The sequence below is a fragment of the Mesoplodon mirus genome (genome assembly GCF_964341445.2).
Source record: "Mesoplodon mirus genome assembly, chromosome: 1".
Classification (NCBI taxonomy): domain Eukaryota; kingdom Metazoa; phylum Chordata; class Mammalia; order Artiodactyla; family Ziphiidae; genus Mesoplodon; species Mesoplodon mirus.
Genome location: NC_138976.1, coordinates 82,930,611 through 82,957,474, shown reverse-complemented (window position 1 = coordinate 82,957,474; position 26,864 = coordinate 82,930,611). Strand labels below are relative to the sequence as shown.

The window sequence follows — 26,864 nt, the reverse complement described above, 5'->3', positions numbered from 1 at the left end:
CCTTGAACAGGGCACTTTTAAGGATTTACTTATTCAGTCAACAAATATTTATTTATTTTATTATTTTTTTAATTTATTTTTTTTTATTTAACAAATTTAATCAGTTATACATATACATATGTTCCCATATCCCCTCCCTTTTGCGTCTCCCTCCCGCCCTCCCTATCCCACCCCTCCAGGCGGTCACAAAGCACCGAGCTGATCTCCCTGTGCTATGCAGCTGCTTCCCACTAGCTATCTACCTTACGTTTGGTAGTGTATATATGTCCATGCTGCTCTTTCGCTTTGTCACAGCTTACCCTTCCCCCTCCCCATATCCTCAAGTCCATTCTCTAGTAGATCTGTGTCTTTATTCCTGTCTTACCCCTAGGTTCTTCATGACATTTTTTTTCTTAAGTTCCATATATATGTGTCAGCATACAGTATTTGTCTTTCTCTTTCTGACTTACTTCACTCTGTATGACAGACTCTAGGTCTATCCACCTCATTACAAATAGCTCAATTTCGTTTCTTTTTATGGCTGAGTAATATTCCATTGTATATATGTGCCACATCTTCTTTATCCATTCATCCGATGATGGACACTTAGGTTGTTTCCATCTCCGGGCTATTGTAAATAGGGCTGCTATGAACATTTTGGTACATGACTCTTTTTGAATTATGGTTTTCTCAGGGTATATGCCCAGTAGTGGGATTGCTGGGTCATATGGCAGCTCTATCAGTAGTTTTTTAAGGAACCTCCATACTGTTCTCCATAGTGGCTGTACCAATTCACATTCCCACCAGCAGTGCAAGAGTGTTCCCTTTTTTCCACACCCTCTCCAGCATTTATTGTTTCTAAATTTTTTGATGATGGCCATTCTGACTGGTGTGATATCTCAATGATATCTCATTGTAGTTTTGATTTGCATTTCTCTAATGATTAAAGATGTTGAGCATTCTTTCATGTGTTTGTTGGCAGTCTGTATATCTTCTTTGGAGAAATGTCTATTTAGGTCTTCTGCCCATTTTTGGATTGGGTTGTTTGTTTTCTTGTTATTGAGCTGCATGAGCTGCTTATAAATTTTTGAGATTAATCCTTTGTCAGTTGCTTCATTTGCAAATATTTTCTGAGTATTTTTTTTGAATTTTATTTTATTTCAGCAGGTTCTTATTAGTTATCCATTTTATATACATCAGTGTATACATGTCAATCCCAACCTCCCAATTCATCCCACCCTCCCCACCCCCCGCCGCTTTCCCCCCTTGGTGTCCATACATTTGTTCTCTACTTCTGTGTCTCTATTTCTGCCCTGCAAACCGGTTCATCTGTACCATTTTTCTAGGTTCCACATATATGTGTTAATATACTATATTTGTTTTTCTCTTTCTGACTTACTTCACTCTGTATGACAGTCTCTAATAGAGGAGTATTTTTTTAAATCGGTGTTTAAATAGTTGTGTCCTCTAAATTTTGGTAGCCAGGTTTCAAGTCCCAGTTATTCTCTCTTTTATTTCCACTTTGATTCTTGTCTTCCAAGACAAATTTTTAAAAAGCCCTTCCCCTCCAGTTTGATAACCTCAGAAATTTCACTGCAATAAACTCTAGTTGAAAAGGGCACCTCTTCCTGGAAACAAAAAGAAAAGTAGAGAATATGGCTACATTTGCCTAGTTTCCCTATCATGATATTTATTCTTTCAACAAAATGTGAGACAAAGTCAACAGTTGAGAGGGAATGGAAGAAAATGAGTGCAAGATATGAAGAGAAAGGAGAAGGCATAAAATAATCATCTCAAAGACTAAAAGAAATAAATTACAGATGTAAAAGAGTTTTGAATGAGATACTTCCTATTTTCAGAATTGCAGTTAGGTCCCAAAAGCCTACAGAATTGATGGGTCTGCCAGATGCTTGTATGAAGGATCTATAAAAAGATAGCAAAATGGCTAGTAATCACCACGTTCTATAGCCTATAGAATTACAACCAACGTTTAAGAATTCACAGAGGAGGACCGCTTGAAAAAGAATTTCGAGGAAAGATGGAGTTTTAAATGATTAATTTTACTACCTTCCCCATAGACAGCAGAAGGTTGGTAGGGCTACAAGGGAGCCATTAGAGGGAGCCTCAAGAAAAAAAAAAATGTAGAGCTACAGGCACTTGATTCCTGTTTTCACCTGCTCATAATAAGAGAACAAGAAAAGAGCTCAGTATTGGAATCAGACCAAGGTGTTGATCCAGCAGACCAAGGATGTGTACTGTTTATTGTAGGATACCAGTGGTCGCCATAGAGGGGAGTCAGATGTGAATATTCTTTTTTTTTTTTTTTTTTTGCGGTATGCGGGCCTCCCACTGTTGTGGCCTCTCCTGTTGCGGAGCACAGGCTCCGGACGCGCAGGCTCAGCGGCCATGGCTCACGGGCCTAGCCGCTCCGCGGCATGTGGGCTCTTCCCAGACCGGGGCACGAACCTGTGTCCCCTGCATCGGCAGGCGGACTCTCAACCACTGCGCCACCAGGGAAGCCCCAGATATGAATATTCTTATAGCATCTTTGCTCAAATAATTCTTTGCCTTTAAGGTTGAAAAAGCTCCAAGTTCAAAAGGCTATTGATGTATATCTTGTCATGGTATTGGTGGAGTTGGTGGGTGCAGAAACTGAAGTGGTGGGTCACAAGAGTTTGCTAACTCTAACAGGTCAAAGATTCCCTCTGCTGGGGGAGGAGGTCACTGAAAACCCTGTTGGAGGTGTTACTAAAGAGAAAAGAAGAGCCAGCATTTGAATACCTGACCTGACAGAGGTTAACGTCAGGTTCTCAGACAACAGAGAACTTTCATTAGCCTTAGCTAAGTGAAATGGTCTTTCCCCATTGTCACTCATCCTCTCCTGATCTTGACCCTCCAGGATCCAACAGAAACATAACAAGGGGCTTGGGGTAGAGAAGTGGAAGAGCAAGGTGAAGAAACACTGAAAATATAGACTATGCTCTTCTCCTCTACTGAATATCCTCAAACCATGGGTCAGCCGTGCTGGGGAAGAGGAGAAACTTTTAATTGAATGATAAGCTCAAGGTGTAATTGAGACTGGACTACACTTTTTTTCTTTGACCTGAGAATGTGTTTGTTTATAGTTGAAAGTGGTCAGAATTCATGAAATATGCCTGAGAGGCCATCAGTGAGTGAGGAGGAGAACTCCTACTCATTGGGTTGGAAAGCAGTGACTGGAGAGAAGAAACAGCTTTCCTGCTTTGTCCCTATGGAGAAAAGCCCATTCATTAAGCTTGCCATACTCAGTGAAAGCACTGTAAATAACAGGATTGTCAGACAGTATCTATTTTGGGTTTCTAGTTATGGATTTCAAGTGAAGCCAGTCAGCTACATTGTGATAGTCCCCCAAAATATTCTGCTCCTTCAGTATTGGAACAGAAGAAGTGAACGATTTGGTTTGACCAATGTTAGAATTTTGCTGTACAAATACATAAAAAGGGAGTGAGAGGTGAACTATTGCTATTTTCAAGAAAGCAACTACAATGATGGGTTATGAATGGAATCTGAGTTGAGTGAGAAGGAAAACACAGACAGTAGGGGGATGAAGAGTGAAAAGGAAGTAGAATTATAGAGCAAAGGCTCAATAAGGCAAGAACTGTTACAGTTAAGAAGCTACAGGAAGTAACTGGAAGAATAAATTGCAAAGGTCCAAGAGTGATTAATTACTTGAAACAGAAATTTCAGAGGTGATGCAACTTCTGATGAGGGCCATATTTAAGGTAAGATTGGTTGGGCAAAAGTTTTGTGGGAGGCGAGGTAGTTAAGAAACTGATCAGGTTAAAAGTATATTATGGACAGGTTAGAACCAGTTTGAGTTAGTTTAAATGAGTTGGACCAATTTTTTTTCAGTTTAAACCAGTTTGATTTGTTCTGAACCAATAGATCTATCAGTTTTTAATTTTATACCTCATTGATTTCATCAACCATGAAATAAATATGAACTTGTTTTACCTAATTTAAAATTATTTACATTGGTGCAGCCACTATGGAAAACAGTATGGAGGATCCTCAAAAAACTAAAAATAGAGTTGCCATATGATCCAGCAATCCCACTTTGGGCATATATCCAGAGAAAACTATAATTCTAAAAGATATATGCACCCCAATGTTCACTGCAGCACTATTTACAATAGTCAAGACATGGAAGCAACCTAAATGTCCATCGACAGATGAATGGATTAGGAAGATGTGGTACATATATACAATGGACTACTACTCAGCCATAAAAAAAGAATGAAATAATGCCATTTGCAGCAACATGGATGGATCTAGAGATTATCATACTAAGTAACATAAGTCAGACAGAGAAAGACATACCATATAATATCGCTTATGTGTGGAATCTAAAATACAACACAAATGAACATATCTATGAAAGAGAAACAGACTCACAGACATAGAAGACAGACTTATGGTTGCCAAGGGGGTGAGGGTAGAAGAGGGGTGGATTGGGAGTTTGGGATTAGCAGATGCAAACTATTATATATAGAATGGATAAACAACAGGGTCCTACTGTACAGCATAGTGAAATATAATCAATATCCTGTGATAAACCATAATGGAAAAGAATATGAAAAAGAATATATATATATATGTATATAACTGATCACTTTGCTCTACACCAGAAATTAACACAACATTGTAAATAAACAATACTTCAATAAAATAAATAAATAAGAGAAACATATACCATGAAAAAATAAAATAAAATAATTTACATTAGATTACACAGTATGTTAGCATTAAGTATTGTTTTTTACTTTGATTAGTGGCTTATAAGGTTAGTTTAGATTTATAGTGACTTATATTTACATTGACTTTATTTAGAAAATCCATGCCAAAGTTAAGGAATATTCCCATTAGTTAGAGATTCCTTTTGAACAGGATACAAAGTTTTACTAAGTGGATGAACCCATAATACGATGATAAAAATTATAGGAATCCATAGTGCTTTTTTCTCTTCCAAAACACAAAAATTGTCTTGTAGTTTGAATTTATCTCTGCAAGGTTTGACGATTTTTCTGAGTAGGAGAAAAGTAAAGAGACTTCCTGCTTCATCCCTATGGAAGGAAGCCCGTTCATTAAGCCTGCCATACTTGGTGAAAGCATTGTAACAGGACTGCCAGACAGTAACCATTTTGGGTTTCTGGTCATGGATTTCAAGTGAAAGCATTTAGCTACTTAACGCTCTGCTCCTCCAGTATAGGCACAGACCCTCCTACTCAGACTCTATCTTATAAACCTTACATCTCATTTCTGAGTACTAATTCTGTCCATTTCATGCTGTTTCTCAGCCATAACCTATAAATTTGTTACTACCTTCACATAGGAAAAAAAGTCCTCCTTATAACTAGATGCACTTATTTGTAAATAGATTGAAGCAATGTATACCAATAAAACCATATTTCCACGAACAATCTGAGAATCATTTTCCTTGTCGGCGTTAAGTGAGAATGTAAAAAAGACCGAAATGTATATAGTTGGAATCCTCCTTCTCTCCCTTCCAGGTGAGGTGGGCCACAGCTCTCTGACCCAACTTTGATTGATTCTTCATACCCATTCAAGCATGAACACTCTGTTTGAAGATTCATACATTCCTCCCTGAGAGTTATAACCAGATGGTATTAGAACATCCTCTGCTTTATTTTACCATATTCATGAATATAGGCCATCTAACAATCATAAATTACAAAGATTACAAATGAATTGGAAAATATATCAATTTGTTATAAAGATAGTTTACATCTAGATGTTTCATTAATCACATTATTGGCAGTATTACATAAACCAATATTTTTTAAAGTATAGTTTTAGGATCCTACGTCTGAATCTTCTGGGATTATATTCAAAGTGCTGAGTACAGGATGGAACCACCACCCAAGTGACTTAGACTGGGGTGGGAGTGGGGGGCTGGGAATCTACAATTTAAAGAAATTTCTCAGTGAGTCTTTACACACAGGAAAGTTTGAGAGCCATCTTTCATACTAAACTCAGATCCAGGACTTGAACTCAGATGTCCATTCCCCAAATTGAGGCAGGACTATGCCCCATTTCAGCAGGAAGTAGAGCAGTTGTCACCCTAAAAGATTTGTGGAAGGTTGAAAGAAAAAGGGGGATTGAAACCGAGGCCCCCTAAAACCGAGTTCCTCTGTCGGGTTTACTTTTTTAATTTTTTTTTATAGCTCTCTATCTCTTTTTTAAAATTTTTATTTATTTATTTATTTTTGGCTGTGTTGGGTCTTCGTTGCTGCACGCAGGCTTTAGCTGCAGCAAGCAGGGGCTCCTTTGTGTTGTGGTGCATGGGCTTCTCATTGTGGTGGCTTCTCTTGTTGTGGAGCACAGGTTCTAGGCACGTGGGCTTTAGTGGTTGCAGCACATGGGCTCAGTAGTTGTGGCTCTAGGGCTCTAGGGCACAAGCTCAGTAGTGTGGCTCATGGGCTTAGTTGCTCTGCAGCATGTGGGATCTTCCTGGATCAGGGCTCAAACATGTGTCTCTTGCATTGGCAGGCAGATTCTTAACCACTCCGCCAACAGACATGCCCTCTGCTGAGTTTATGATTAATGTCTCTATCCAAAACGATTATTCCCTTTCTTATCCAACACCTGTTCTCCTCAAGATTGAAGAGTATCAAAGAAAAGGGGGGATTGAAACTGAGCAGGACCTTGTGGGGCTCCTAGGCACAAAAGCTTTTCTGTGTCCCCCATTTCTTTTTTTTTTTTTTTCTGCGGTACGTGGGCCTCTCACTGTTGTGGCCTCTCCCGTTGCAGAGCACAGGCTCCAGACACGCAGGCTCAGCGGGCATGGCTCACAGGCCCAGCCGCTCCGCGGCATGTGGGATCTTCCCAGACCGGGGCACGAACCCGTGTCCCCTGCATCAGCAGGCGGACTCTCAACCACTGCGCCACCAGGGAAGCCCCGCTTTAGAGATTTTTAAGTTTGGTTCCCTGTGCTTTTTATAGAGGAGCCAATTAGCTTTTCAAACTTTTTATTTACACAGTTGCTAAAAGAAGAGATGGATGAGTAATTAACTTTAGAAATTGGCTCATCAGAAAATGGAAAGATTCAATGGCTATCTACATTGTCTTAAAAAATTCATTTTCCCCCAATAACCCGTGTGTGTGTGTGTGCACACACACACACATGTGTCTGCAAACAGAAAGAAGAGATAGAGCATACGTCAGTGAAGAAAGAACTTCTACTTTGTGTAAGGCACCATGATGATTGCTGTGGGATACACAATGAGAATTAAAAATAATCTGTACTTTCAGAGGCGTTTCCAGCATAACTTTGGAGGCAGTTATGTCCACAAACACTAAGAGGAAGCTGGGAAAAGGGGCTTGAGCCAAACTGCTGAGTGTAGGTTTCCACACACAGCAGCAGGGCAAGAGCCAAAGGTTTAGGAAACGAACCTGATTTCAAATCCCATGACCTTGAGGAAATGGTTAACATCTGCTGAGCCTCAGTTTGTATGTCTTTAGAGATTAGCAGCACCTAGCTCCTGAGGTGGCTCTAAGGAGTAGAGATAAAGTAGCTAATGTGCCTAGTGCATGGTAAAGGCTAAATAAATAGGAGTTATTATTATGGAAATAGCCAGCAGCTGCAAGTTTGCAAATTGAACTCTTTGCAGCTGTACCTGGAATGAAAAATCAATAGTCCCTGCACCTAGATGTAAACCTATTTTTATTTTAAGAAGTTGGCTCCAAATCAAAATGCATTTTTTAGGGCAGGAGTCAACTTCAATGCTGTTTAAGCAGTGTGTGCCATGTTAGAGACTTTGAGGTCAGCAAGGCACATGAAAATAAGGGGTCAATTAAAACCCCTGTAGTTTAAAATCAGCTGGTTTAATCCGATGAGAGGAAGCTCAAGGATGGCTTTCCTTGTTCAAAACGTTTTGACCTCTAGATACTTCATCCATACTCAGAAAACACTGCACCTTATTTAAAGGGTAGATCTACATGTGTTGCTGTAAATTAATGTCCATGACATATAGATGTTTGTGTCAACCACAAATTGGCACTTGCCATCTACCTCTACAAGGATTAAATCGTGAGCTGCTGCAGCTGCTGACCTTCAACACCCCCTGAAAGGATTTCAGGGTGGAGATCAGGAATGAGGCACTCTGTGCTCTGGATAAAACTTGCAGAACAGGTCTTCAGACAGATATTTTCAGAAGATTTTATGAGCCCAATTCTTGCATCTCCTCTTATCTAGAAAAGCACTAAAATCCTTCATGGTGACATCTGCTCCTTCTGACTAGCAGAAACCTTCACGAGACTAGCAGCATCCTTCTGCAAAACATATGTGCTTGATTGCATGTGCTCCCCCTTCACCAAAATCACATATATACTGACCTTCCCCCCTACCTCTTTGGAGCAGCTTCTCAGAGCTATCTGAAATTCTGTCTCCCATGCTATAATCCTCATTTTGCCCCAAATAAAACTTAACTCAGAACTCTCACTCTGTGCATTTTTTCAGTTGACATGTGAAAAATTATAGTGAACACCTGAAGTTTTTGTTTTTCAAATCCATTCCCTCAGCTTCTGGTAATAGAAATATGTTTTGTCTAGAGACCACCTCTTGCCTTTGTCAATCAAGGTACCCTGGCCAAGAGGAAGGCTTGTGACTCAAACTGAGCAATGTGACACTTCCCTGGGAGTTTGAATCTCAAATGATATTGGCACAAGCACAAAAAGGGACAGAGCTGATGCATGCTTACGACGTGGGTTCCTGTTACCACAATGCCCAGAACTACTCTGATTCCTGTCCTTTCCAAATATCTTTACATAGCTCTTCAACCTTTTCTTCAATTCTCCCTTAAGGAAGAAATATGCTTTAGTACATCAATGGGCATTCTTTGTGTTCTCTACCTACAGATATAACATCTTAAAATTGTTTTCCAATAAACTGCTTTTCCTTTCAAGTTAGCAAGACTAGACTCCTGTGCTTTCAAACAAGAACCCTAAAATACAGTGATAAATTAATAAACATTGTGTTTGTTTCTATATGTATATTTTAAACTCATTTACTCTACAAATTTTTGTACTAAAATTTTCTTACAAGGTGTATTATTTTTGTAAGTAAAAAGCACTAATAAGTTAAAAAGAAATTTAGGTAACCAGGCGAGTCCTCTGTAAATAAACTTCACTTGAATCCTCTTTGCAAACTAGGAGCAATTTTCACTAGGAAGCAGGGGCAGCAGCATTCAGCAAACTGTTACAAGCACAGTGCCAGAGGGAGAGGTACTGAAAGGGGAGAAAGGACTGCAATAGGAAAGTTCAAGGGTACTAGCTGCCCCATGTTTTGTTATTACTTATGGTAAGGCCAGTAGATCAGGAGACAACTGCTATTGAAAAGATGAATGTTATACTCACGGATCCCATGAAGAGAGGGCACACCACATCATGGGGGACACAGAGAGAAGAACTGGGGTTGGTCAGGAAACAGAGGGACAGAGTGAAACTGTGGGCAAGAGCCCTTATTGTGGTTTGCATTTGAAAGGCACACTTATGGATGAATTGTTTACTTTCTCTAGGAATTGGCCAACCCTGGACAGCGCAGTCCCTCCAAGGTCAGCAAGACCCCAGATGTCAAAGCATCAGAATTCAGAAGAAAAAAGACATGGTTAATACACCTCACTTTCTAGATAAGACTCTTGAATTCCTACTCCTTCCACAATCCACGGAAGTTCAAAACCTTCTCTGGGAGTTCTGCAAATTTTCAAGAAAGCTAGCATTTCATTCTCAGAGTAATCCTGATCTCTGGGATTCTGCATTTTTGCATATATTTCTGTTTTATACCATAGAATCCCAATGTAGAATGCAGTTCTCTCTTCAGTTTCCAGGGGTGGGGGATGGAGAGGTGAATCACATTGAATATCCTATGTCCCAAGAGGCAATCAGCTATATGTTGGGGAATTTAAAGATAAATAGGAGATGATTTAAGGAGCAAAATGTCCAGGAGGAGAGATAGATACATAAACAGGCATAACACAATGCTACATTGGAGGACTATAAAAAGTTAGAGCAATTTGTACACATAAACCCAGGCCTATCCCAAATATTTGGGGCTTAGAGAGAGTACAGATGGAGGCCCATGTAACATATGTCTAAGTGTCTAAAAGATATATATCAAGCTAACAGACTGCTAAATAGAACACGTTCTACTCTTCTTCTGCGACAAACAGAACTTCATAAAACCTGGAAGGCCAGGTCTGAGTTTGGAATTCTCAGAGTTCTGAGAACATGGCAGTATAGGGAAAGATGGCTCCTGGCTCCCAGCTTGTGGCCTTTGGCATTCTTCCCTCTTCCCCCACCCCCCCCTGGTTCCTTTCCATACTTGCTCACATACATGTGGACACACAGGTGGTGTATATAAGCTCCAGCCACAGCCTCCACAAACAGCTGTCCTTTGGTCACTACTTAGTCTAGAGTGTACCCACCAGGGGTGCCGTTTTTGTCTTTAGGAGCAAAGACAGAGGGAACAGACTCACCCAGGCTCTGAAAGTAGGGTCAAAGCCATTTAAACAGGAATTCCAAGGTCCTAGATAACAGAGTCAGGTCAGAAGGAAGTGCCTCTTGGGGCGGGCCAGGTACTCTTTGGCCTATAGTATGAGGCACAGCAGTCAAGGGCTACTGTGAGGTCTTCTGAGGCATAATCTCCTTGCCTGGGTTAAAATGCAGTATTGCTTAGCCTTTTTCATCACATTTTTCTCAAGGTGAATCATCTGAAAATGCATGCAGCATTCTAGCTTCAGATGCACTGGTTTGGGTCAAGGTTCGGATAAATGTGTTTACTTGATTTTCAGTCCCCACCTGATGAATTTTTGAAGAAATGTTATTTTTGGACTTGTGAAGCATTACAATTCTATTTTCCAAAGGCTATATAGGCTAATAAGCTACCATCAGGAAAGAGAAAATAGGAGGAAATTCTTCTTTTTGGTTACAAATCCCTATTTAGAGTTTAAAGTGTAATAGGACCATCTTCAAGGACAAAGGACCACGTGTTTCCAAGCATTTGTTTCAACCAGACGTTTTCCCATCCCTGGTTGTTTTCATTTACTACCACCTGCAGGCCAGGCTTGTCCTGGATCAGTTTTCATCAGGGTCACAAGGAGAAAATACAGCTCAAGTTGAGTTAAAGCAAGGTGATTTCTTCACTACAGGTGTGCTACACCTGCTTTCTTGCCTAGCTTGTCTTCACCTCAGTTCCTGATTTTGCTTGGCTTTCTGCTTATTTTTCAATCTTTCTTTTTCTTCTCACTCAGTGTCTACAGATCTTCCACTCGCTAATCATCCCCATCAACTCCTGGCCACTTGCCATGTTTTGTTCTCTAGTACTTATGTCCTCCTGACTTCTGTTGGCTCCAAGCCCTGATATATTGCTGTCTTGATCCCTAAGATTTTTGTGGTTTGTGATGACCTAAAGCAGTCGCATCACCCTACCAAATTCCCTGACCTACAGCCACCCTGACATTGACTAGTAGAGTGAAAGTAAAAACAGGCCATGCCTTGAAGCAAAATCCCCTCCTCCAGTCTTAATTTTCCTATATCATAGTAGCAGAGATGAGAGGATTTTATCTCACTTATTTCACTGCTTTTCCAATAAACATTTTCCCCACTCAATCCTACGAAACCTATCTCAAACCCATAATACTGTGGACGTAAATGTTATATAAGACCATACTATCTCCAAATCATGAACCTGGGCATATTATCCTTCGACTATGACATTGTAGTTCCAACTATTCCCAATTTGGACTCATCAGAACCTCTGGTCTATTGACCTCTATATGCTAAGCAATCCTTCAGCCTGTTTAATTTCTTCACTTCCCTCCTTATCCAGTTTATATGGTATAATCATTCATTTCAAAATCACTTTCATTCACACTGGTCAAAATGGCCAGCATCGAAAAGTCTACGAATAACAAATGCTGGAGAGGGTGTACAGAAAAGAGAACCTTCCTACACTGCTGGTGGGAATGTAAATTGATACAGCCATTATGGACAACAGTATGGAGGTTCCTTAAAAAATTAAAAATAGAGCTACCATATGATCCAGCAATTCCACTACTGGGCACATATCCAGAGAAAACTCTAATTCGAAAAGATACATGCACCCCAGTGTTCTCACTGCAGCACTATTTACAACAGCCAAGACATGGAAGCAACTTAAATATCCATCGACAGAGGAATGGATAAAGAAGAAGTGGTACATATATACAATGGAATATTACTCAGCCAAAAAAAGAGTGAAATAATGCCATTCGCAGCAACATGGATGGACCTAGACATTATCATACTAAATAAAGTAAGCCTGACAGAGAAAGATGAATATCATATGATACAATTTTATGTGGAATCTTAAAAAAATGGTACAAATGAACTTATTTACAAAACAGAAATAGACTCACAGATAGAGAAAACAAACTAACGGTTACCACAGAGGAAGGGAGGAGGAGGGATAAATTAGGAACTTAGCATTAACAGATACACATTACTGTACATAAAATAAACAACAAGGAGCTACTGTATAGCACAGGGAACTATAGTCAGTATCTTATAGTAACTTATAATGGAAAATAACCTGAAAGAATGTGAATATATATATGAGTGTGTGTGTGTGTGTGTGTATATATATATATGTATATATATATATATATATCTGAATTACTTAGCTGTACACCTGAAACATTGTAAATCAACTATATATCCATTAAAATTAATTAATTAATTAATTCTTTTAAAAAACACTCTCATTGATACCCCAAACTCCTTTATGTCTTTGTATTTTGTCACATTTAATCTGGGATCAACCCTGCTGTTGGATTTTCTCTCTGGTAACACTTAAGCATCTAATAGTTTCTGGAGAAAAACACAACAAGGCAAACTGTTACTACTATAAATCCATAATCACTCACCTCAACTGAGCTCTCAACACCGCCAATCAATCCTACCTGTTTCTCCTAGACAACTGGCCCTCTCACTTATCCATTTCCCTCAAAACTGTGATGATGTCTGATCAGCCTGCCCCTACTGTGTATGACCAACCATCTTCTTTTCCTTCGATCACAGAGAAAATTGAAGCTATCAGAAAAAAATTCCCTCAGGTTTCAGTTACCAATTCCACAAATCTACCTATTGTTCTCAAGACAGTGCCCAATACGTGGACATGCCCTGCCTCTCATCCAACAACCCCGCAGCCTTTATGCTTCAGCCACACTGGCCTTTGAAAGGCCCTCTTAACATCACGTCTGAAACTAGGGGAAGAATCATAAAAGTTATGGGATAAATTAAAATTTCCAAGCCCACTAGATAATACTTTAAGGGGAAGGGCTAGAAAGTGGTATACTTAACAAGAGCCTCAGGTCATTCTTTTTTCTTTCTTAACTTTTGAATTTTATTTTTTTATACAGCAGGTCCTTATTACTCATCAATTTTATACACATCAGTGTACACATGTCAATCCCAATTGCCCAATTCATCACACCACCACTCCCACCCCCCTGCCGCCTTCCCTCCTTGGTGTCCATATATTTGTTTTCTACATCTGGGTCTCAATTTCTGCCCTACAAACCGGTTCATCTGTACCATTTTTCTAGGTTCCACATATATGAGTTAATATACGATATTTGTTTTTCTCTTTCTGACTTACTTCACTCTGTATGACAGTCTCTAGATCCATCCACGTCTCAACAAATGACCCAATTTCTTTCCTTTTTATGGCTGAGTAATATTCCACTGTATATATGTACCACATCTTCTTTGTCCATTTGTCTGTTGATGGGCATTTAGGTTGCTTCCATGACCCGGCTATGGTAAATAGTGCTGCAATGAACATTGGGGTCCATGTGTCTTTTTGAATTATGGTTTTCTCTAGATATATGCCCAGTAGTGGGATTGCTGGATCATATGGTAATTCTGTTTTTACGTTTTTAAGGAACCTCCATACTGTTCTCCATAGTGGCTGTATCAATTTACATTCCCACCAACAGTGCAAGAGGATTCCCTTTTCTCCACACCCTCTCCAGCATTTGTTGTTTGTACATTTTCAGATGATGCCCATTCTAACTGCTGTGAGGTGATACCCCATTGTACTTTTGATTTGCATTTCTCTAAAAATTAGTGATGTTGAGCAGCTTTTCATGTGCTTCTTGGCCATCTGTATGTCTTCTTTGGAGGAATGTCTATTTAGGTCTTCTGCCCATTTTTGGATTGGGTTGTTTGTTTTTTTAATATTGAGCTGCATGAGCTGTTTATATATTTTGGAGATTAATCCTTTGTCCGTTAATTCATTTGCAAATATTTTCTCCCATTCTGAGGGCTGTCTTTTCATCTTGTTTATGGTTTCCTTTGCTGTGCAAAAGCTTGGAAGTTTCATTAGGTCCCAGTTGTTTATTTTTGTTTTTATTTCCATTACTCTAGGAGGTGGGTCAAAAAAGATCTTGCTGTGATTTATGTCAAAGAGTGTTCTTCCTATGTTTTCCTCTAAGAGTTTTAGAGTGTCCAGTCTTATATTTAGGTCTCTAATCCATTTTGAGTTTATTTTTCTGTATGGTGTTAGGGAGTGTTCTAATTTCATTCTTTTACATGTAGCTAGCTGTCCAGTTTTCCCAGAACCACTTATTGAAGAGACTGTCTTTCTCCATTGTGTATCCTTGCCTCCTTTGTCATAGATTAGTTGACGATAGGTGTGTGGGTTTATCTCTGGGCTTTCTATCTTGTTCCATTGATCTACGTTTCTGTTTTTGTGTCAGTACCATATTGTCTTGAATACTGTAGCTTTGTGGTATAGTCTGAAGTCAGGGAGTCTGATTCCTCCAGCTCTGTCTTTTTCCCTCAAGACTGCTTTGGCTATTCGGGGTCTTTTGTGTCTCCATACAAATTTTAAGATTTTTTATTCTAGTTCTGTAAAAAATGCCATTGGTAATTTGATAGGGATTGCATTGAATATGTAGATTGCTTTGGGTAGTATAGTCATTTTCACAATATTGATTCTTCCAATCCAAGAACATGGTATATCTCTCCATCTGTTGGTATCATCTTTAATTTCTTTCAGAGTGTCTTATAGTTTTCTGCATATAGGTCTTTTGTCTCCTTAGGTAGGTTTATTCCTAGGTGTTTTTTGTTGTTGTTGCAATGGTAAATGGGAGTGTTTCCTTAATTTCTCTTTCAGATTTTTCATCATTAGTGTATAGGAATGCAAGAGATTTCCATGCATTAATTTTGTATCCTGCAACTTTACCAAATTCATTATCTCTAGTAGTTTTTTGGTGGCATCTTTAGGATTCTCTATGTATAGTATCATGTCATCTGCAAACAGTGACAGTTTTACTTCTTCTTTTCCAATTTGGATTCCTTTTATTTCTTTTTCTTCTCTGACTGCTATGGCTAGGACTTCCAAAACTATGTTGAATAATAGTGGTGAGAGTGGACATCCTTGTCTTGTTCCTGATTTTAGAGGAAATGCTTTCCGTTTTTCACCATTGAGAATCATGTTTGCTGTGGGTTTGTTGTGTATGGCCTTTATTATGTTGAGGTAGGTTCCCTCTATGCCCACTTTCTGGAGAGTTTTTAAAATAAATCGGTGTTGAATTTTGTCAAAAGCTTTTTCTGCATCTATTGAGATGATCATATGGTTTTTATTATTCAGTTTGTTAATATGGTGTATCACATTGATTGATTTACGTATAATGAAGAATCCTTGCATCCCTGGGACAAATCCCACTTGATCATGGTGTATGATCCTTTTAATGTGTCGTTGGATTCTGTTTGCTAGTATTTTGTTGAGGATTCTTGCACCTGTATTCATCAGTGATACTGGTCTGTAATTTTCTCTTTTTGTAGTATATTTGTCTGGTTTTGGTATCAGGGTGATGGTGGCCTCATAGAATGAGTTTGGGAGTGTTCCTTCCTCTGCAATTTTTTGGAAGAGTTTGAGAAGGATGGGTGTTAGCTCTTCTCTAAATGTTTGAGAGAATTCACCTGTGAAGCCATCTGTTCCTTGACTTTTGTTTGTTGGAAGATTTTTAATCACTGTTTCAATTTAATTACTTGTGATTGGCCTGTTCATATTTCCTATTTCTTCCTCGTTCAGTCTTGGAAGATTATACCTTTCTAAGAATTTGTCCATTTCTTCCAGATTGTCCACTTCATTGGCATAGAGTTGCTTGTAGTAGTCTCTTAGGATGCTTTGTATTTCAGCAGTGTCTGTTGTAACTTCTCCTTTTTCATTTCTAATTTTGTTGATTTCAGTCCTCTCCCTCTTTTCCTTGATGAGTCTGGCTAATAGTTTATCAATTTTGTTTATCTTCTCAAAGAACCAGCTTTTAGTTTTATTGATCCTTGCTATTGTTTTCTTTGTTTCTATATCATTTCTTTCTGCTCTGATATTTATGAGTTCTTTCCTTCTGCCAACTTTCGGTTTTGTTTGTTCTTCTTTCTCTAGTTTCTTTAGGTGTAAGGTTAGATTGTTTATTTGAGATTTCTCTTGTTTCTTGAGGTAGGCTTGTATAGCTATAAACTTCCCTCTTAGAACTGCTTTTGCTGCATCCCATAGGTTTTGGATCGTCAGTTTCATTGCCATTTGTCTCTAGGTATTTTTTGATTTCCTCTATGATTTCTTCAGTGATCTCTTGGTTATTTAGTAATGTATTGTTTAGCCTCCATGTGTTTGTATTTTTTACATTTTTTTCCCTGTAATTTCTTTCTAATCTCATAGCGTTGTGGTCAGAAAAGATACTTGATATGATTTCAATTTTCTTAAATTTACTGAGGCTTGATTTGTAACCCAAGATGTGATCTATCCTGGAGAATGTTTCGTGCGCACTTGAGAAGAAAGTGTAATCTGCTCTTTCTGGATGGAATGTCCTATAAATATCCATTAAATCTATCTAGTCTATTGTGTCATTAAAACTTCTGTTTCCTTATTTATTTTCATTTTGGATGATCTGTCCACTGGTGTAAGTGAGGCATTAAAGTCTCCCACTATTATTGTGTTACTGTCGATCTCCTCTTTTAGAGCTGTTAGCAGTTGCATTATGTATTGAGGTGATCCTATGTTGGGTACATATATATTTATAATTGTTATTTCTTCTTCTTGGATTGATCCCTTGATCATTATGTAGTGTCCTTCCTTGTCTCTTGTCACATTCTTTATAAAGTCTATTTTATCTGATATGAGTATTGCTACTCCAGCTTTCTTTTGATTTCCATTTGCATGGAGTATCTTTTTCCATCCCCCTCACTTTTAGTATTTATGTGTCCCTATGTCTGAAGTGGGTCTCTTGTAGACAGCATATAGATTGGTCTTGTTTTTGTATCCATTCAGCAAGCCTGAGTCTTTTGGTTGGAGCATTTAATCCAGTCATGTTTAAGGTAATTATTGATATGTATGTTCCTATGACCTTTTTCTTAATTGTTTTGGGTTTGTTTTTGTAGGTCCTTTTCTTCTCTTTGTTTCCCACTTAGAGAAGTTCCTTCAGCATTTGTTGTAGAGCTGGTTTTGTGGCACTGAATTCTCTTAGCTTTTTCTTGTCTGTAAAGCTTTTGATTTCTCCATCAAATCTGAATGAGATCCTTGCTGGGTAGAGTAATCTTGGTTGTAGGTTCTTCCCTTTCATCACTTTAAGTGTATCACGCCACTCCCTTCTGGCTTGTAGAGTTTCTGCTGAGATATCAGCTGTTAACCTTATGGGAGTTCCCTTGTATGTTATTTGTCATTTTTCCCTTGCTGCTTTCAATAATTTTTCTTTGTGTTTAATTTTTACGTATTTGATTACTATTTGTCTCGGTGTGTTTCTCCTTGGGTTTATCCTGTATGGGAGTTTCCTGGACTTGGGTGGCTATTTCCTTTCCCATGTTAGGGAAGTTTTTGACTATAATCTCTTCACATATTTTCTCGGGTCCTTTCTCTCTCTCTTCTCCTTCTGGGACCCCTTTAATGCGAATGTTGTTGTGTTTAATGTTGTCCCAGAGGTCTCTTAGGCTGTCTTCATTTCTTTTCATTCTTTTTCTTTATTCTGTTCCACAGCAGTGAATTCCACCATTCTATCTTCCAGGTCACTTATCCATTCTTCTGCCTCAGTTATTCTATTGATTCCTTCTAGTGTAGTTTTCATTTCAGTTATTGTATTGTTTATCTCTGTTTGTTTGCTCTTTAATTCTTCTTAAAGACCTTCTCTTTAGGTCTTTGTTAAACATTTTTTGCATCTTCTCGATCTTTGCCTCCATTCTTCTTCCAAGGTCCTGGATCATCCTCACTATCATTATTCTGAATTCTTTTTCTGGAAGGTTGCCTATCTCCACTTCATTTAGTTGTTTTTCTGGGGTTATATCTTGTTCTTTCATCTGGTACATAGCACTCTGCCTTTTCATCTTGTCTATCTTTCTGTGAATGTGGTTTTTGTTCCACAGGCTGCAGGATTGTAGTTCTTGCTTCTGCTGTCTGCCCTCTGGTGGATGAAGCTATCTAAGAGGCTTGTGCAAGTTTCCTGATGGGAGGGACTGGTGAGTAGAGCTGACTGTTGCTCTGGTGGGCAGAGCTCAGTAAAACTTTAATTCGCTTGAGTGCTGATGGGATGGGTGGGGCTGCGTTCCCTTCCTGTTCGTTGTTTAGCCTGAGGCAACCCAACATTGGAGCCTACTTGGGCTCTTTTGTGGGGCTAATGGCAGACTCTGGGAGGGCTCACGCCAAGGAGTACTTCCCAGAGTTTCTGCTGCCAGTGTTATTGTCCCCACGGTAAGCCACAGCCACCCACCGCCTCTGCAGGAGACCCTCCAACACTAGAAGGTAGGTCTGGTTCAGTCTCCCCTGCGGTCACTGCTCCTTACCCTGGGTCCCGATGCGCATACTACTTTGTGTGTGCCCTCCAAGAGTGGAGTCTCTGTTTCCTCCTGTCCTGTCGAAGTCCTGCAGTCAAATCCCACTAATCTTCAAAGTCTGATTCTCTAGGAATTCCTCCTCCCATTGCCGGACCCCCAGGTTGGGAAGCCTGATGTGGGGCTCAGAACCTTCACTCCAGTGAGTGGACTTCTGTGGTATAAGTGTTCTCCAGTCTGTGAGTCACCCACCCACCAGTTATGGGATTTGATTTTACTGTGATGGTGCCCCTCCTACCCTCTCATTGTGGCTTCTCCTTTGTCTTTGGATGAGGGGTGTCTTTTTTGGGGTGTTCCAGTGTCTTCCTATCGATGACTGTCCAGCAGCTAGTTGTGATTCTGGTGTTCTCGCAACAGGGAGGGAGAGCATGTCCTTCTACTCTGCCATCTTAGTTCCTAATCCCCAGGTCATTCTTACTAGCAGTAAAGTTTGGGAAAAACATGCCAGGATCCCTCCTTCCACAGAACTTTCCAAATGCTCTTCATTCTCCTTGGAAGTCTCCTCCTCCCTTCCTCTTCCTGCCATACCAGGTTTACTCATCTCCCAACTTTCTACTCAGGCATGACATCAGCAGGAAAGCCTTTCTTCACAACCCCACCCCACCAACACCATGTTCAGAAAGTCTCCTTTGCCCTTGCTCTAATAGGACCACATTCCTTCCCTTCAACATACTCATCCCAGTTTAACATCATGCACTCATTGTGTGATTAGTTGGTCATTGTCCCTCCTCTCTCTCTACCAGATTGTGATATTAGGTACCATGTCTGTTGTCATTTATCATTGTTCCTACAATGTCTAGCAGTAACTTGGTATCCATGACAATTCCTCAATAATAATTAATATGTGAATGAATGAATGAATGTGGAATGAATTAATGAATGAATTGGCTCTTAAAATTGACAGGAGATGTTGGAGATTAACAAATTATAGACTTGACAGAGTTATTGAACCTCTACCTGGATATTTTTAGTGCTGGGCAATCTGTTCCACTGCTGGATAGTGTTAGAAAATTCATTTTTCTATTAAATTCAAAACTGCCCCCTTGTACCTTCCTACCAATGCTTACAGTTCAGCCTTGTTGGAAACACAGTCAGCCTGTTTCCCCTTAATGATATTCCCTTCTAATATTTGAATACTTTAAGCATGTGTCCCCTCTCTTTTCTTCTCCAACGTGAGTAAACACATTTGCTTGATTTGAGATAGTTCTCAGACTTAACTATCCCCTCCTCAGTTTGAGCACACTCTAATGAACACAGAAACAAGACAGAAACGACAGAGCCATGAAACTCTCACGTCTTCAGCATAGTAGCTTTAAATCATTACTTTGAGAAGATGAGATTGTTTTCTTCCTTCTACCAGTTACAGTTTAAATTACAAAGTCATTGAACAACCAAACAGCAATATCTCCAAGAAGGATTGTACCTTCAAGGCAATGAATCCACAGGGCACACGGGATTTATTGCAAGTGCTTTTACTGGAGCAATTTGTTGACAAATGCCCAAGAAGGAGTATAGAGTGATCAGTAATAATAAAACCTTACGGAGATCATTTCCCCAAATGACGTCTGGGAGAGAAACTGAGAAAGATTCCTTAACCAAAGGTAGGTTTTCTGTACATTTCCACTGGTAGTTTTTATATGTCATCTCTGGAGAAATTTCGGATGTTTCAAATCTAAACCTATATCAAAGCTGTTATTTATAAAAATAGCAAAAGGGTTCTATTTATCTCTATTCACTAATCCTAGCCAGCAGCTGCAAAGAATTGGAGTTTAAATCCTATTACTCTCTCATAGCCCCTATCCCCCAGGCTACAATGTCAAACTGATACAATTACTTCTGGAATGAATGAGGAGGCTGTCACACTGACCAACTGTTTCCACTGCTCAGGAGAAGGAGACAGGAGAATTACATGTCCTTCTAATAGCTGGAAACCTTTCCAAGGGTCATTTTTACAGGTTGCCCCAAAAACCAGAGGCAGAAGGACCATGTCACTGCTTGGCTTTGGGCCCAGGAGGTCAAGTGTAACTTAAGACAGAGTATTAAGAGCTACTTAAGAGTGTGTTTTAAGACAGTGATGCTACTAACTTACAGTGAAATATGGCAGTAAATGACAGCCTGCAATTTGGACATAATCAAATTGCTCATGGGGTCAGGACAGTGCAGGATAATACTGACCCAGTATTTTTAAGCTGAGAAAATTAGGGACAGAGCTGGCTATAGGAATAAAAGGAAAGGATTTATAATAAAAAGAATCCACAATCAGAATTGAAAAATATTGGAATTGGAAATACCTGATATCTATCTATCTATCTATCTATCTATCTAATCTATCTTGTTTTTTATTTAGAAAATTTTAAACATTTACATAATTAAAAAGTCAAAACTAAATATAAAGTTATTTTCAAAGAGTTCCCACTTTTATCCCATTTCCATCCCTGTATGCCTACTCACCTCCCATAATCATTTTCATTTGTTTCTGTTTATACTTCTTGTGTAACCTCTTACCAAAAAATTATACATATATATACATATAAAATTTATATTTCACTTATCAATATATCCTGGAAATCACTATCACTTGATTATTTTTCACAACTGCACAACTGCATGGTACTACGTTGTGTGAAAATACCACAGTTTATTCAATTAGTCTCTTAAGAATGAACATTTATGTTGTTTCCAATATTTTGTTTATACAAATAATGCCACAGTGATGAATCTTCTGCATGTGTTTTCATTTTTGTTTTTCATGTTTGTGGAGTGTGTCTTCTGGGTAAAATTCCCAGCAGAGAAGTGCTTTGTAAAAAGGCAAAAAAAAAAAAAAAAAAACGGTATAGATGATCTTATTTGCAAAGCAGAAATAGAGACACAGACGTAGAGAACAAACATATGGATACCAAGGGGGAAGGCGGGGGTGGGATGATTGGGAGATTGGGATTGACATATAAACACTATTGATACTATGCATAAAGTAGATAACTAATGAGAACCTACTGTATAGCACAGGGAACTCTACTCAATGCTCTGCGGTGACCTAAGCGGGAAGGAAATCCAGAAAAGAGCGGATATATGTATACGTATAGCTCATTCACTTTGCTGTACAGTAGAAACTAACACAACATTGTAAAGCAACTATACTCCAATAAAAATTTTTAAAAAATAAATAAAAAGGCAAATGCATGAGAAGTTGTGTTAGGTACTGCCAAATTTTTCTCCATGAGGTTGCACCACTTTGCACTCGAGAGAGGAAATGGTTTTGAGTGGCAGAGTGTGGGAAGGAGGCAAGGGAAGAGAACTCTTTTCTAATGTCCCTACAAACCTCTCTGCCCTGTCCAGGCTTGCCCTGTGATTAAACCTCTACTGTCAAGAATGTTTTCCCCTAAATTTGCTGTTTTACATTAGGAAGCCACTGATAACTAGACCTGAAAAACTGGTGAGCCCACCACTGTTCTACACTCCAAGGACTCTTCTCTCCAACTGCAGCCTCGTCCCAGGCTAGGCCAACACAGAGACGAGGAAAAGCTCCTTAGAGCCATCGCCATCATGAATACCTATCTTTACTGGCCAGTCACTACATGCCACACCCTGTGCTAAGCCCTATGTTTGTGCTCCAGACTCTAAGCTTCCTCAGCTTCTCAAGGACTTTCCTTTCTCTCAGTTCCCTCTTTTACATTTTATAACAGCAACTTCTGCACCACGACTCTGCCACCCACACTCCTACTCCACTGGCTAGTTACTATCAGCATATCAATTCTATACGACACCTCCATCTTTAAAAAGGAAAATAAAAACTCCTGGAGCCTTATCTGTCTCAAGTTACTACCTATTTTTTGCTCTCTTCTAGGCCCAATTTTTCAGAAATGTTATCTCCACTCCCTCATCCCCTATAGCACAATTTAATCCACTGCAGAATGGATTCTTCCTCCAATATGTCACTCAATCTTCTCTGACCAGCAAACATCACGTTGCCTGTTCCTGTGGATGTTCTTCTCTCATCTCCATTATTCTTTGGCAATTTTCAACACTTCTGAGCCCCCTCATTCTTGAACTGTTCTTCTTTGGTAGCTTCTAACAGCACAATGTCTTTATGCCCTCTTCCTTCTTTGACTGTTTTTGATAGTTTTTCCTATGGGACCTGTTCTTATGATTTCTAAATAGGCGAGTTCCTTAGAGCTCAGAACTAAACCATTTTTGTCTCTCTGCTCTCTAGTGATCTCATCTATTCTTGTGGCCTTTCCTCATGATGCCCATATTTACTTTTCTCCATCCCAGTCCTCTTCTACGAGCTTTAGATTCACATATCTTACTGATGACTTGACAGCTCTGCTCTGTCTCTTTAGCAGCATCTCAATACAGCATGTCCAAAATGGAACTCCTGATTCTCCTCCCTAAACCTATGTCCCCAACACTAGGGGACAGCCTTAATTTTGCCATTTTCTTAAATTCCCACATGAAATTCATGAGCAAATCTGATTGTTGTGCCTTAAATTGTTTCTGCAGTGGGTTGCATCTCCCCACTTCCCTTGCCTCTCCTGGAGGTCATCTGCCATGATCTCTTGCCTGAACTACTGCAACATGCCTGGTCCTCCCTCCTTCACTGCTGCCCCTCAGTCCATGCTCCACCAAACAGCCAGAAAGATGTTAAATATAAATTAGGTCAAGTGACTGTTCATATCTTGCCATTACTATCACAAAGTCATATGACTATCATTACTATCAGTAGCTTTTAATTGAACTCAGAATAAGCAAACTCTTAAGGCCTTTGAATATTTCTCCAATGGTCGTCTCATCCTACTACTACCAGCTACGTTGATTTTCTTTTTGTTACTCAGATGCACTTAGGTTCTTCTCTTCCACTCTACATAGTTAGTTTCTTTTTACCCTTTAATATTCAGCATAAATGTCACTTTTATAAGGAAGGCTTCTCTGACCTCCTTATAAAGGACATAGGTCCTGCCTTGTGCTCTCATTTTCATGTTTGTTTCCATCATAGTATCTATTGCTGTTTGCTGAGGCTTTTTGGCCACCTGCCTCCACTCTACGAATATCTGCTGATGTATCCCCAGCACCTACCACATTGCTTGATTAAATGGTAGGCACTCAATAATACTTTTTGAACGAATGAATTAATTAATGGATGAATGTAAACTCTACAAGAGCAGGGACCATTTCCGCCACATCCACACCAGTGTCCTCACTGCCTTGCACAAAAGAGAAACTCAATAAATATGTGCTGAATTAATTATTTAACCCCTATCTTAGAGCCAAGCAAACTGAGATTTACAGAGTTTAAGCAACAACTCCCTGATCACACAGGGAGTAAAGAGACAAAGCCAGGACTTAAACCCGAATGTTTGACAACTCAATTCTTGAAATATTAGTGCTGGAAGGGACTTTGGAGATTATCTTGTCTAACACCTTGATTTTACAAATGAAGAAAATGAAGTTCAGGATGGTTTACAAGAAAATGAATAACCCTACATTTCTGTGGGTTTCACTTTATTTTAACTGCTGGTGAAAAGTGACTTATATTGCAGGAAGACAAACCATTTTTTATTTACACTCAAAATGTCAAATCCCATTTGCACTCAGAATACCATCGCCTTGCAAAAGCTCTATCAACTTAACCTGCACAGAAAATAAAAGCTAAAAGCAGAATATGAGGAGACCTGGAATATTAAATCCACTGTCTTTTCTCTGCAGCCTTGATCAAACACCCTGATTTGTTGCAACCATTCCAAGATGGAAGTGTTTTGAATTCTAAAATAGCTTAGCACCAAATGTGTCATAATTATCTGAAACTATATTTAGAATGATGAAGTTTGCCATGAAATCTAAAATATGCTTCAAGTGTCAGTCTTATTTATAATTAATATGCCAATCCACCTTTGCAATAATCAAGCTTTACAGTCTCCCAGTGTTGGATAACTTGGATGCTATTTGTGTGTGTCTTTTTAATCTCACAATTATGATAATGTAGTTCTCCCATAGATGCTTCCTTCTCCTACAGATTGTCAAAGGAAATGTGATTTCATCCCAGTGGTATATTTTGTCTAGAAAACCAATGATTTGAAATGAAGTGTCTTGTCATACTGGTCACAAGTTAACGAAATCATTTTAACAGCACCACATTTACCATTCTTATGATCTGAAATTTGTTGTAAGAGGGCAATATGTTATAGTGCTTTAGTCCACCTCTTTCTTTATATTTAAATTCTAGGGTAATAGAAATGGAAGCCCCAGATTTTAAAGAAATATGCATTTTACTTTTTAAAGTGGATAATGAGTTTTAAAACATTGGCCAAATATAAAATGCTTCACTCATTTCATACAGCTTTTTAGGTATCTTCTGTGTTTTCCATTGAATTTTTAATATTTGATAGACAAAAATGTTAGTCATGTGGAGCCCCATAACAATCCTGTTACCTTCTCAAATTGCACTGTATGAACAGAAAGCTTATCTGCTGATATTGACTTTCCTACCTTTACAGACTCATTTGGTGAGAGAGACAACAATTTCTTGGGGGTTTCACACACATTACGTGTGAACTGAACTGGTGTCTTGAGACTTTTTCTGCCATTGCAAATAGTAAGATATCAGTTGTAGACTAAGTAAGGTTGCCACGAGAAGCAAGAAAAGTACACAACTGAGAGTGTTTAGAAACTTTTTTTAGCAACTTGACATAGTAATTTTGTTTGTTTCACCTATAAAAACTTAGGCGTGTATTTTGTGTATTTTTGTTTACTAGTAATTTACTTTTATTGTACCTTAAAAAGGTATTCCTCAACAGTCTGGAAATTCAAAAACTGCTACTTCCCCAGTGATGGTTTGAAAATCACTGTCATAGACAAATGTCTTAGTTTACTTGTTACAAAGAACCATGTCACTAGGAATAGAGACTAAAAACAAACCCAAAAAACCTCAGTGCGTGTGAGAAGCCATTGGTGTATGTTGTTAGGTCAATGATACTCACTTGGTTCTTGCTCAGCTGACCTGAAATAAAACAGGCAACCTTCGGACTCAGGTCTCCTGTAGCATCATGGTGTTGCCAAGAACAGAAACCCCAAGCAGTCATTTGGTAACAATCCTCAAGATTATAAGGCTGAAAGGCTTATAATTGTTTTGTCCTCAGGTCATAATGTAGACTTCAGATCTCTCATCTGATGTGGCTGAATATCTGTTCACCCTTTATTACCTTTAAGAAGAAAATAACACAGTCTGTATTAGAAGAGTATAGTATGCTTTTAAATACTTTTAAAAGCACCTCTTGGGGTGTTTGCTTATAAATTTATCAGTAAATATCCAATGCATACCTCACATGTGCCAGATAAGACACTAGGTGCAAAAACCTTGCCCTCCTGGACCCTGCTGTCTAATAGAGAAATCAAATACTAAGCAAGCAATTACATAAATAAATTTAAGATTAAAACTGTGATAAATGCTATGCAAATTTTAGGGAAATTATACTATGAAATTTATAGCAGATGGAATCTGACCTTTAAAGGATTGGGAAAGACTTGCCCAGAGGATACGTTCTTTAGCTGGGACCTGAGGAAGAATAGGAAAGCAGTGAAGAGTGACAGGGAGAGCTGTCCAGGCAGAGGAAAACTACGTCACTCCTTGCTTCCGTAGAGCCTGTTTTGGTTTTTTTTTTTTGCGGTATGCGGGCCTCTCACTGCTGTGGCCTCTCCCATTGCGGAGCACAGGCTCCAGACGCGCAGGCCCAGCGGCCATGGCTCACTGGCCCAGCCGCTCCGCAGCATGTGGGATCTTCCCGGACCAGGGCATGAACCCGTGTCCCCTGCATCGGCAGGCGGACTCTCAACCACTGCGCCACCAGGGAAGCCTGAGCCTGTTTTATTGTGTGTGTATTCACTTCTTTTTTTTTTTTTTTGTATTCACTTCTTAATGGAAAACACTGGACCCACATAATTATACAGTTGAACCCTGAACAACACAGGTTTGA

The 26,864-nt window shown here is 39.2% G+C and overlaps 1 long non-coding RNA gene across 1 annotated transcript in view; it reads right to left on the bottom strand.

The window, feature by feature from the left end:
* Positions 1–26,864, bottom strand: part of LOC309804067 — a 313,329-nt gene that overhangs the window by 137,146 nt on the left and 149,319 nt on the right. Inside the window, exon 2 of the long non-coding RNA XR_014294047.1 lies at positions 25,872–26,093. This is a non-coding gene — a long non-coding RNA (uncharacterized lncRNA). The remainder of the gene's footprint in view (positions 1–25,871; positions 26,094–26,864) is intronic.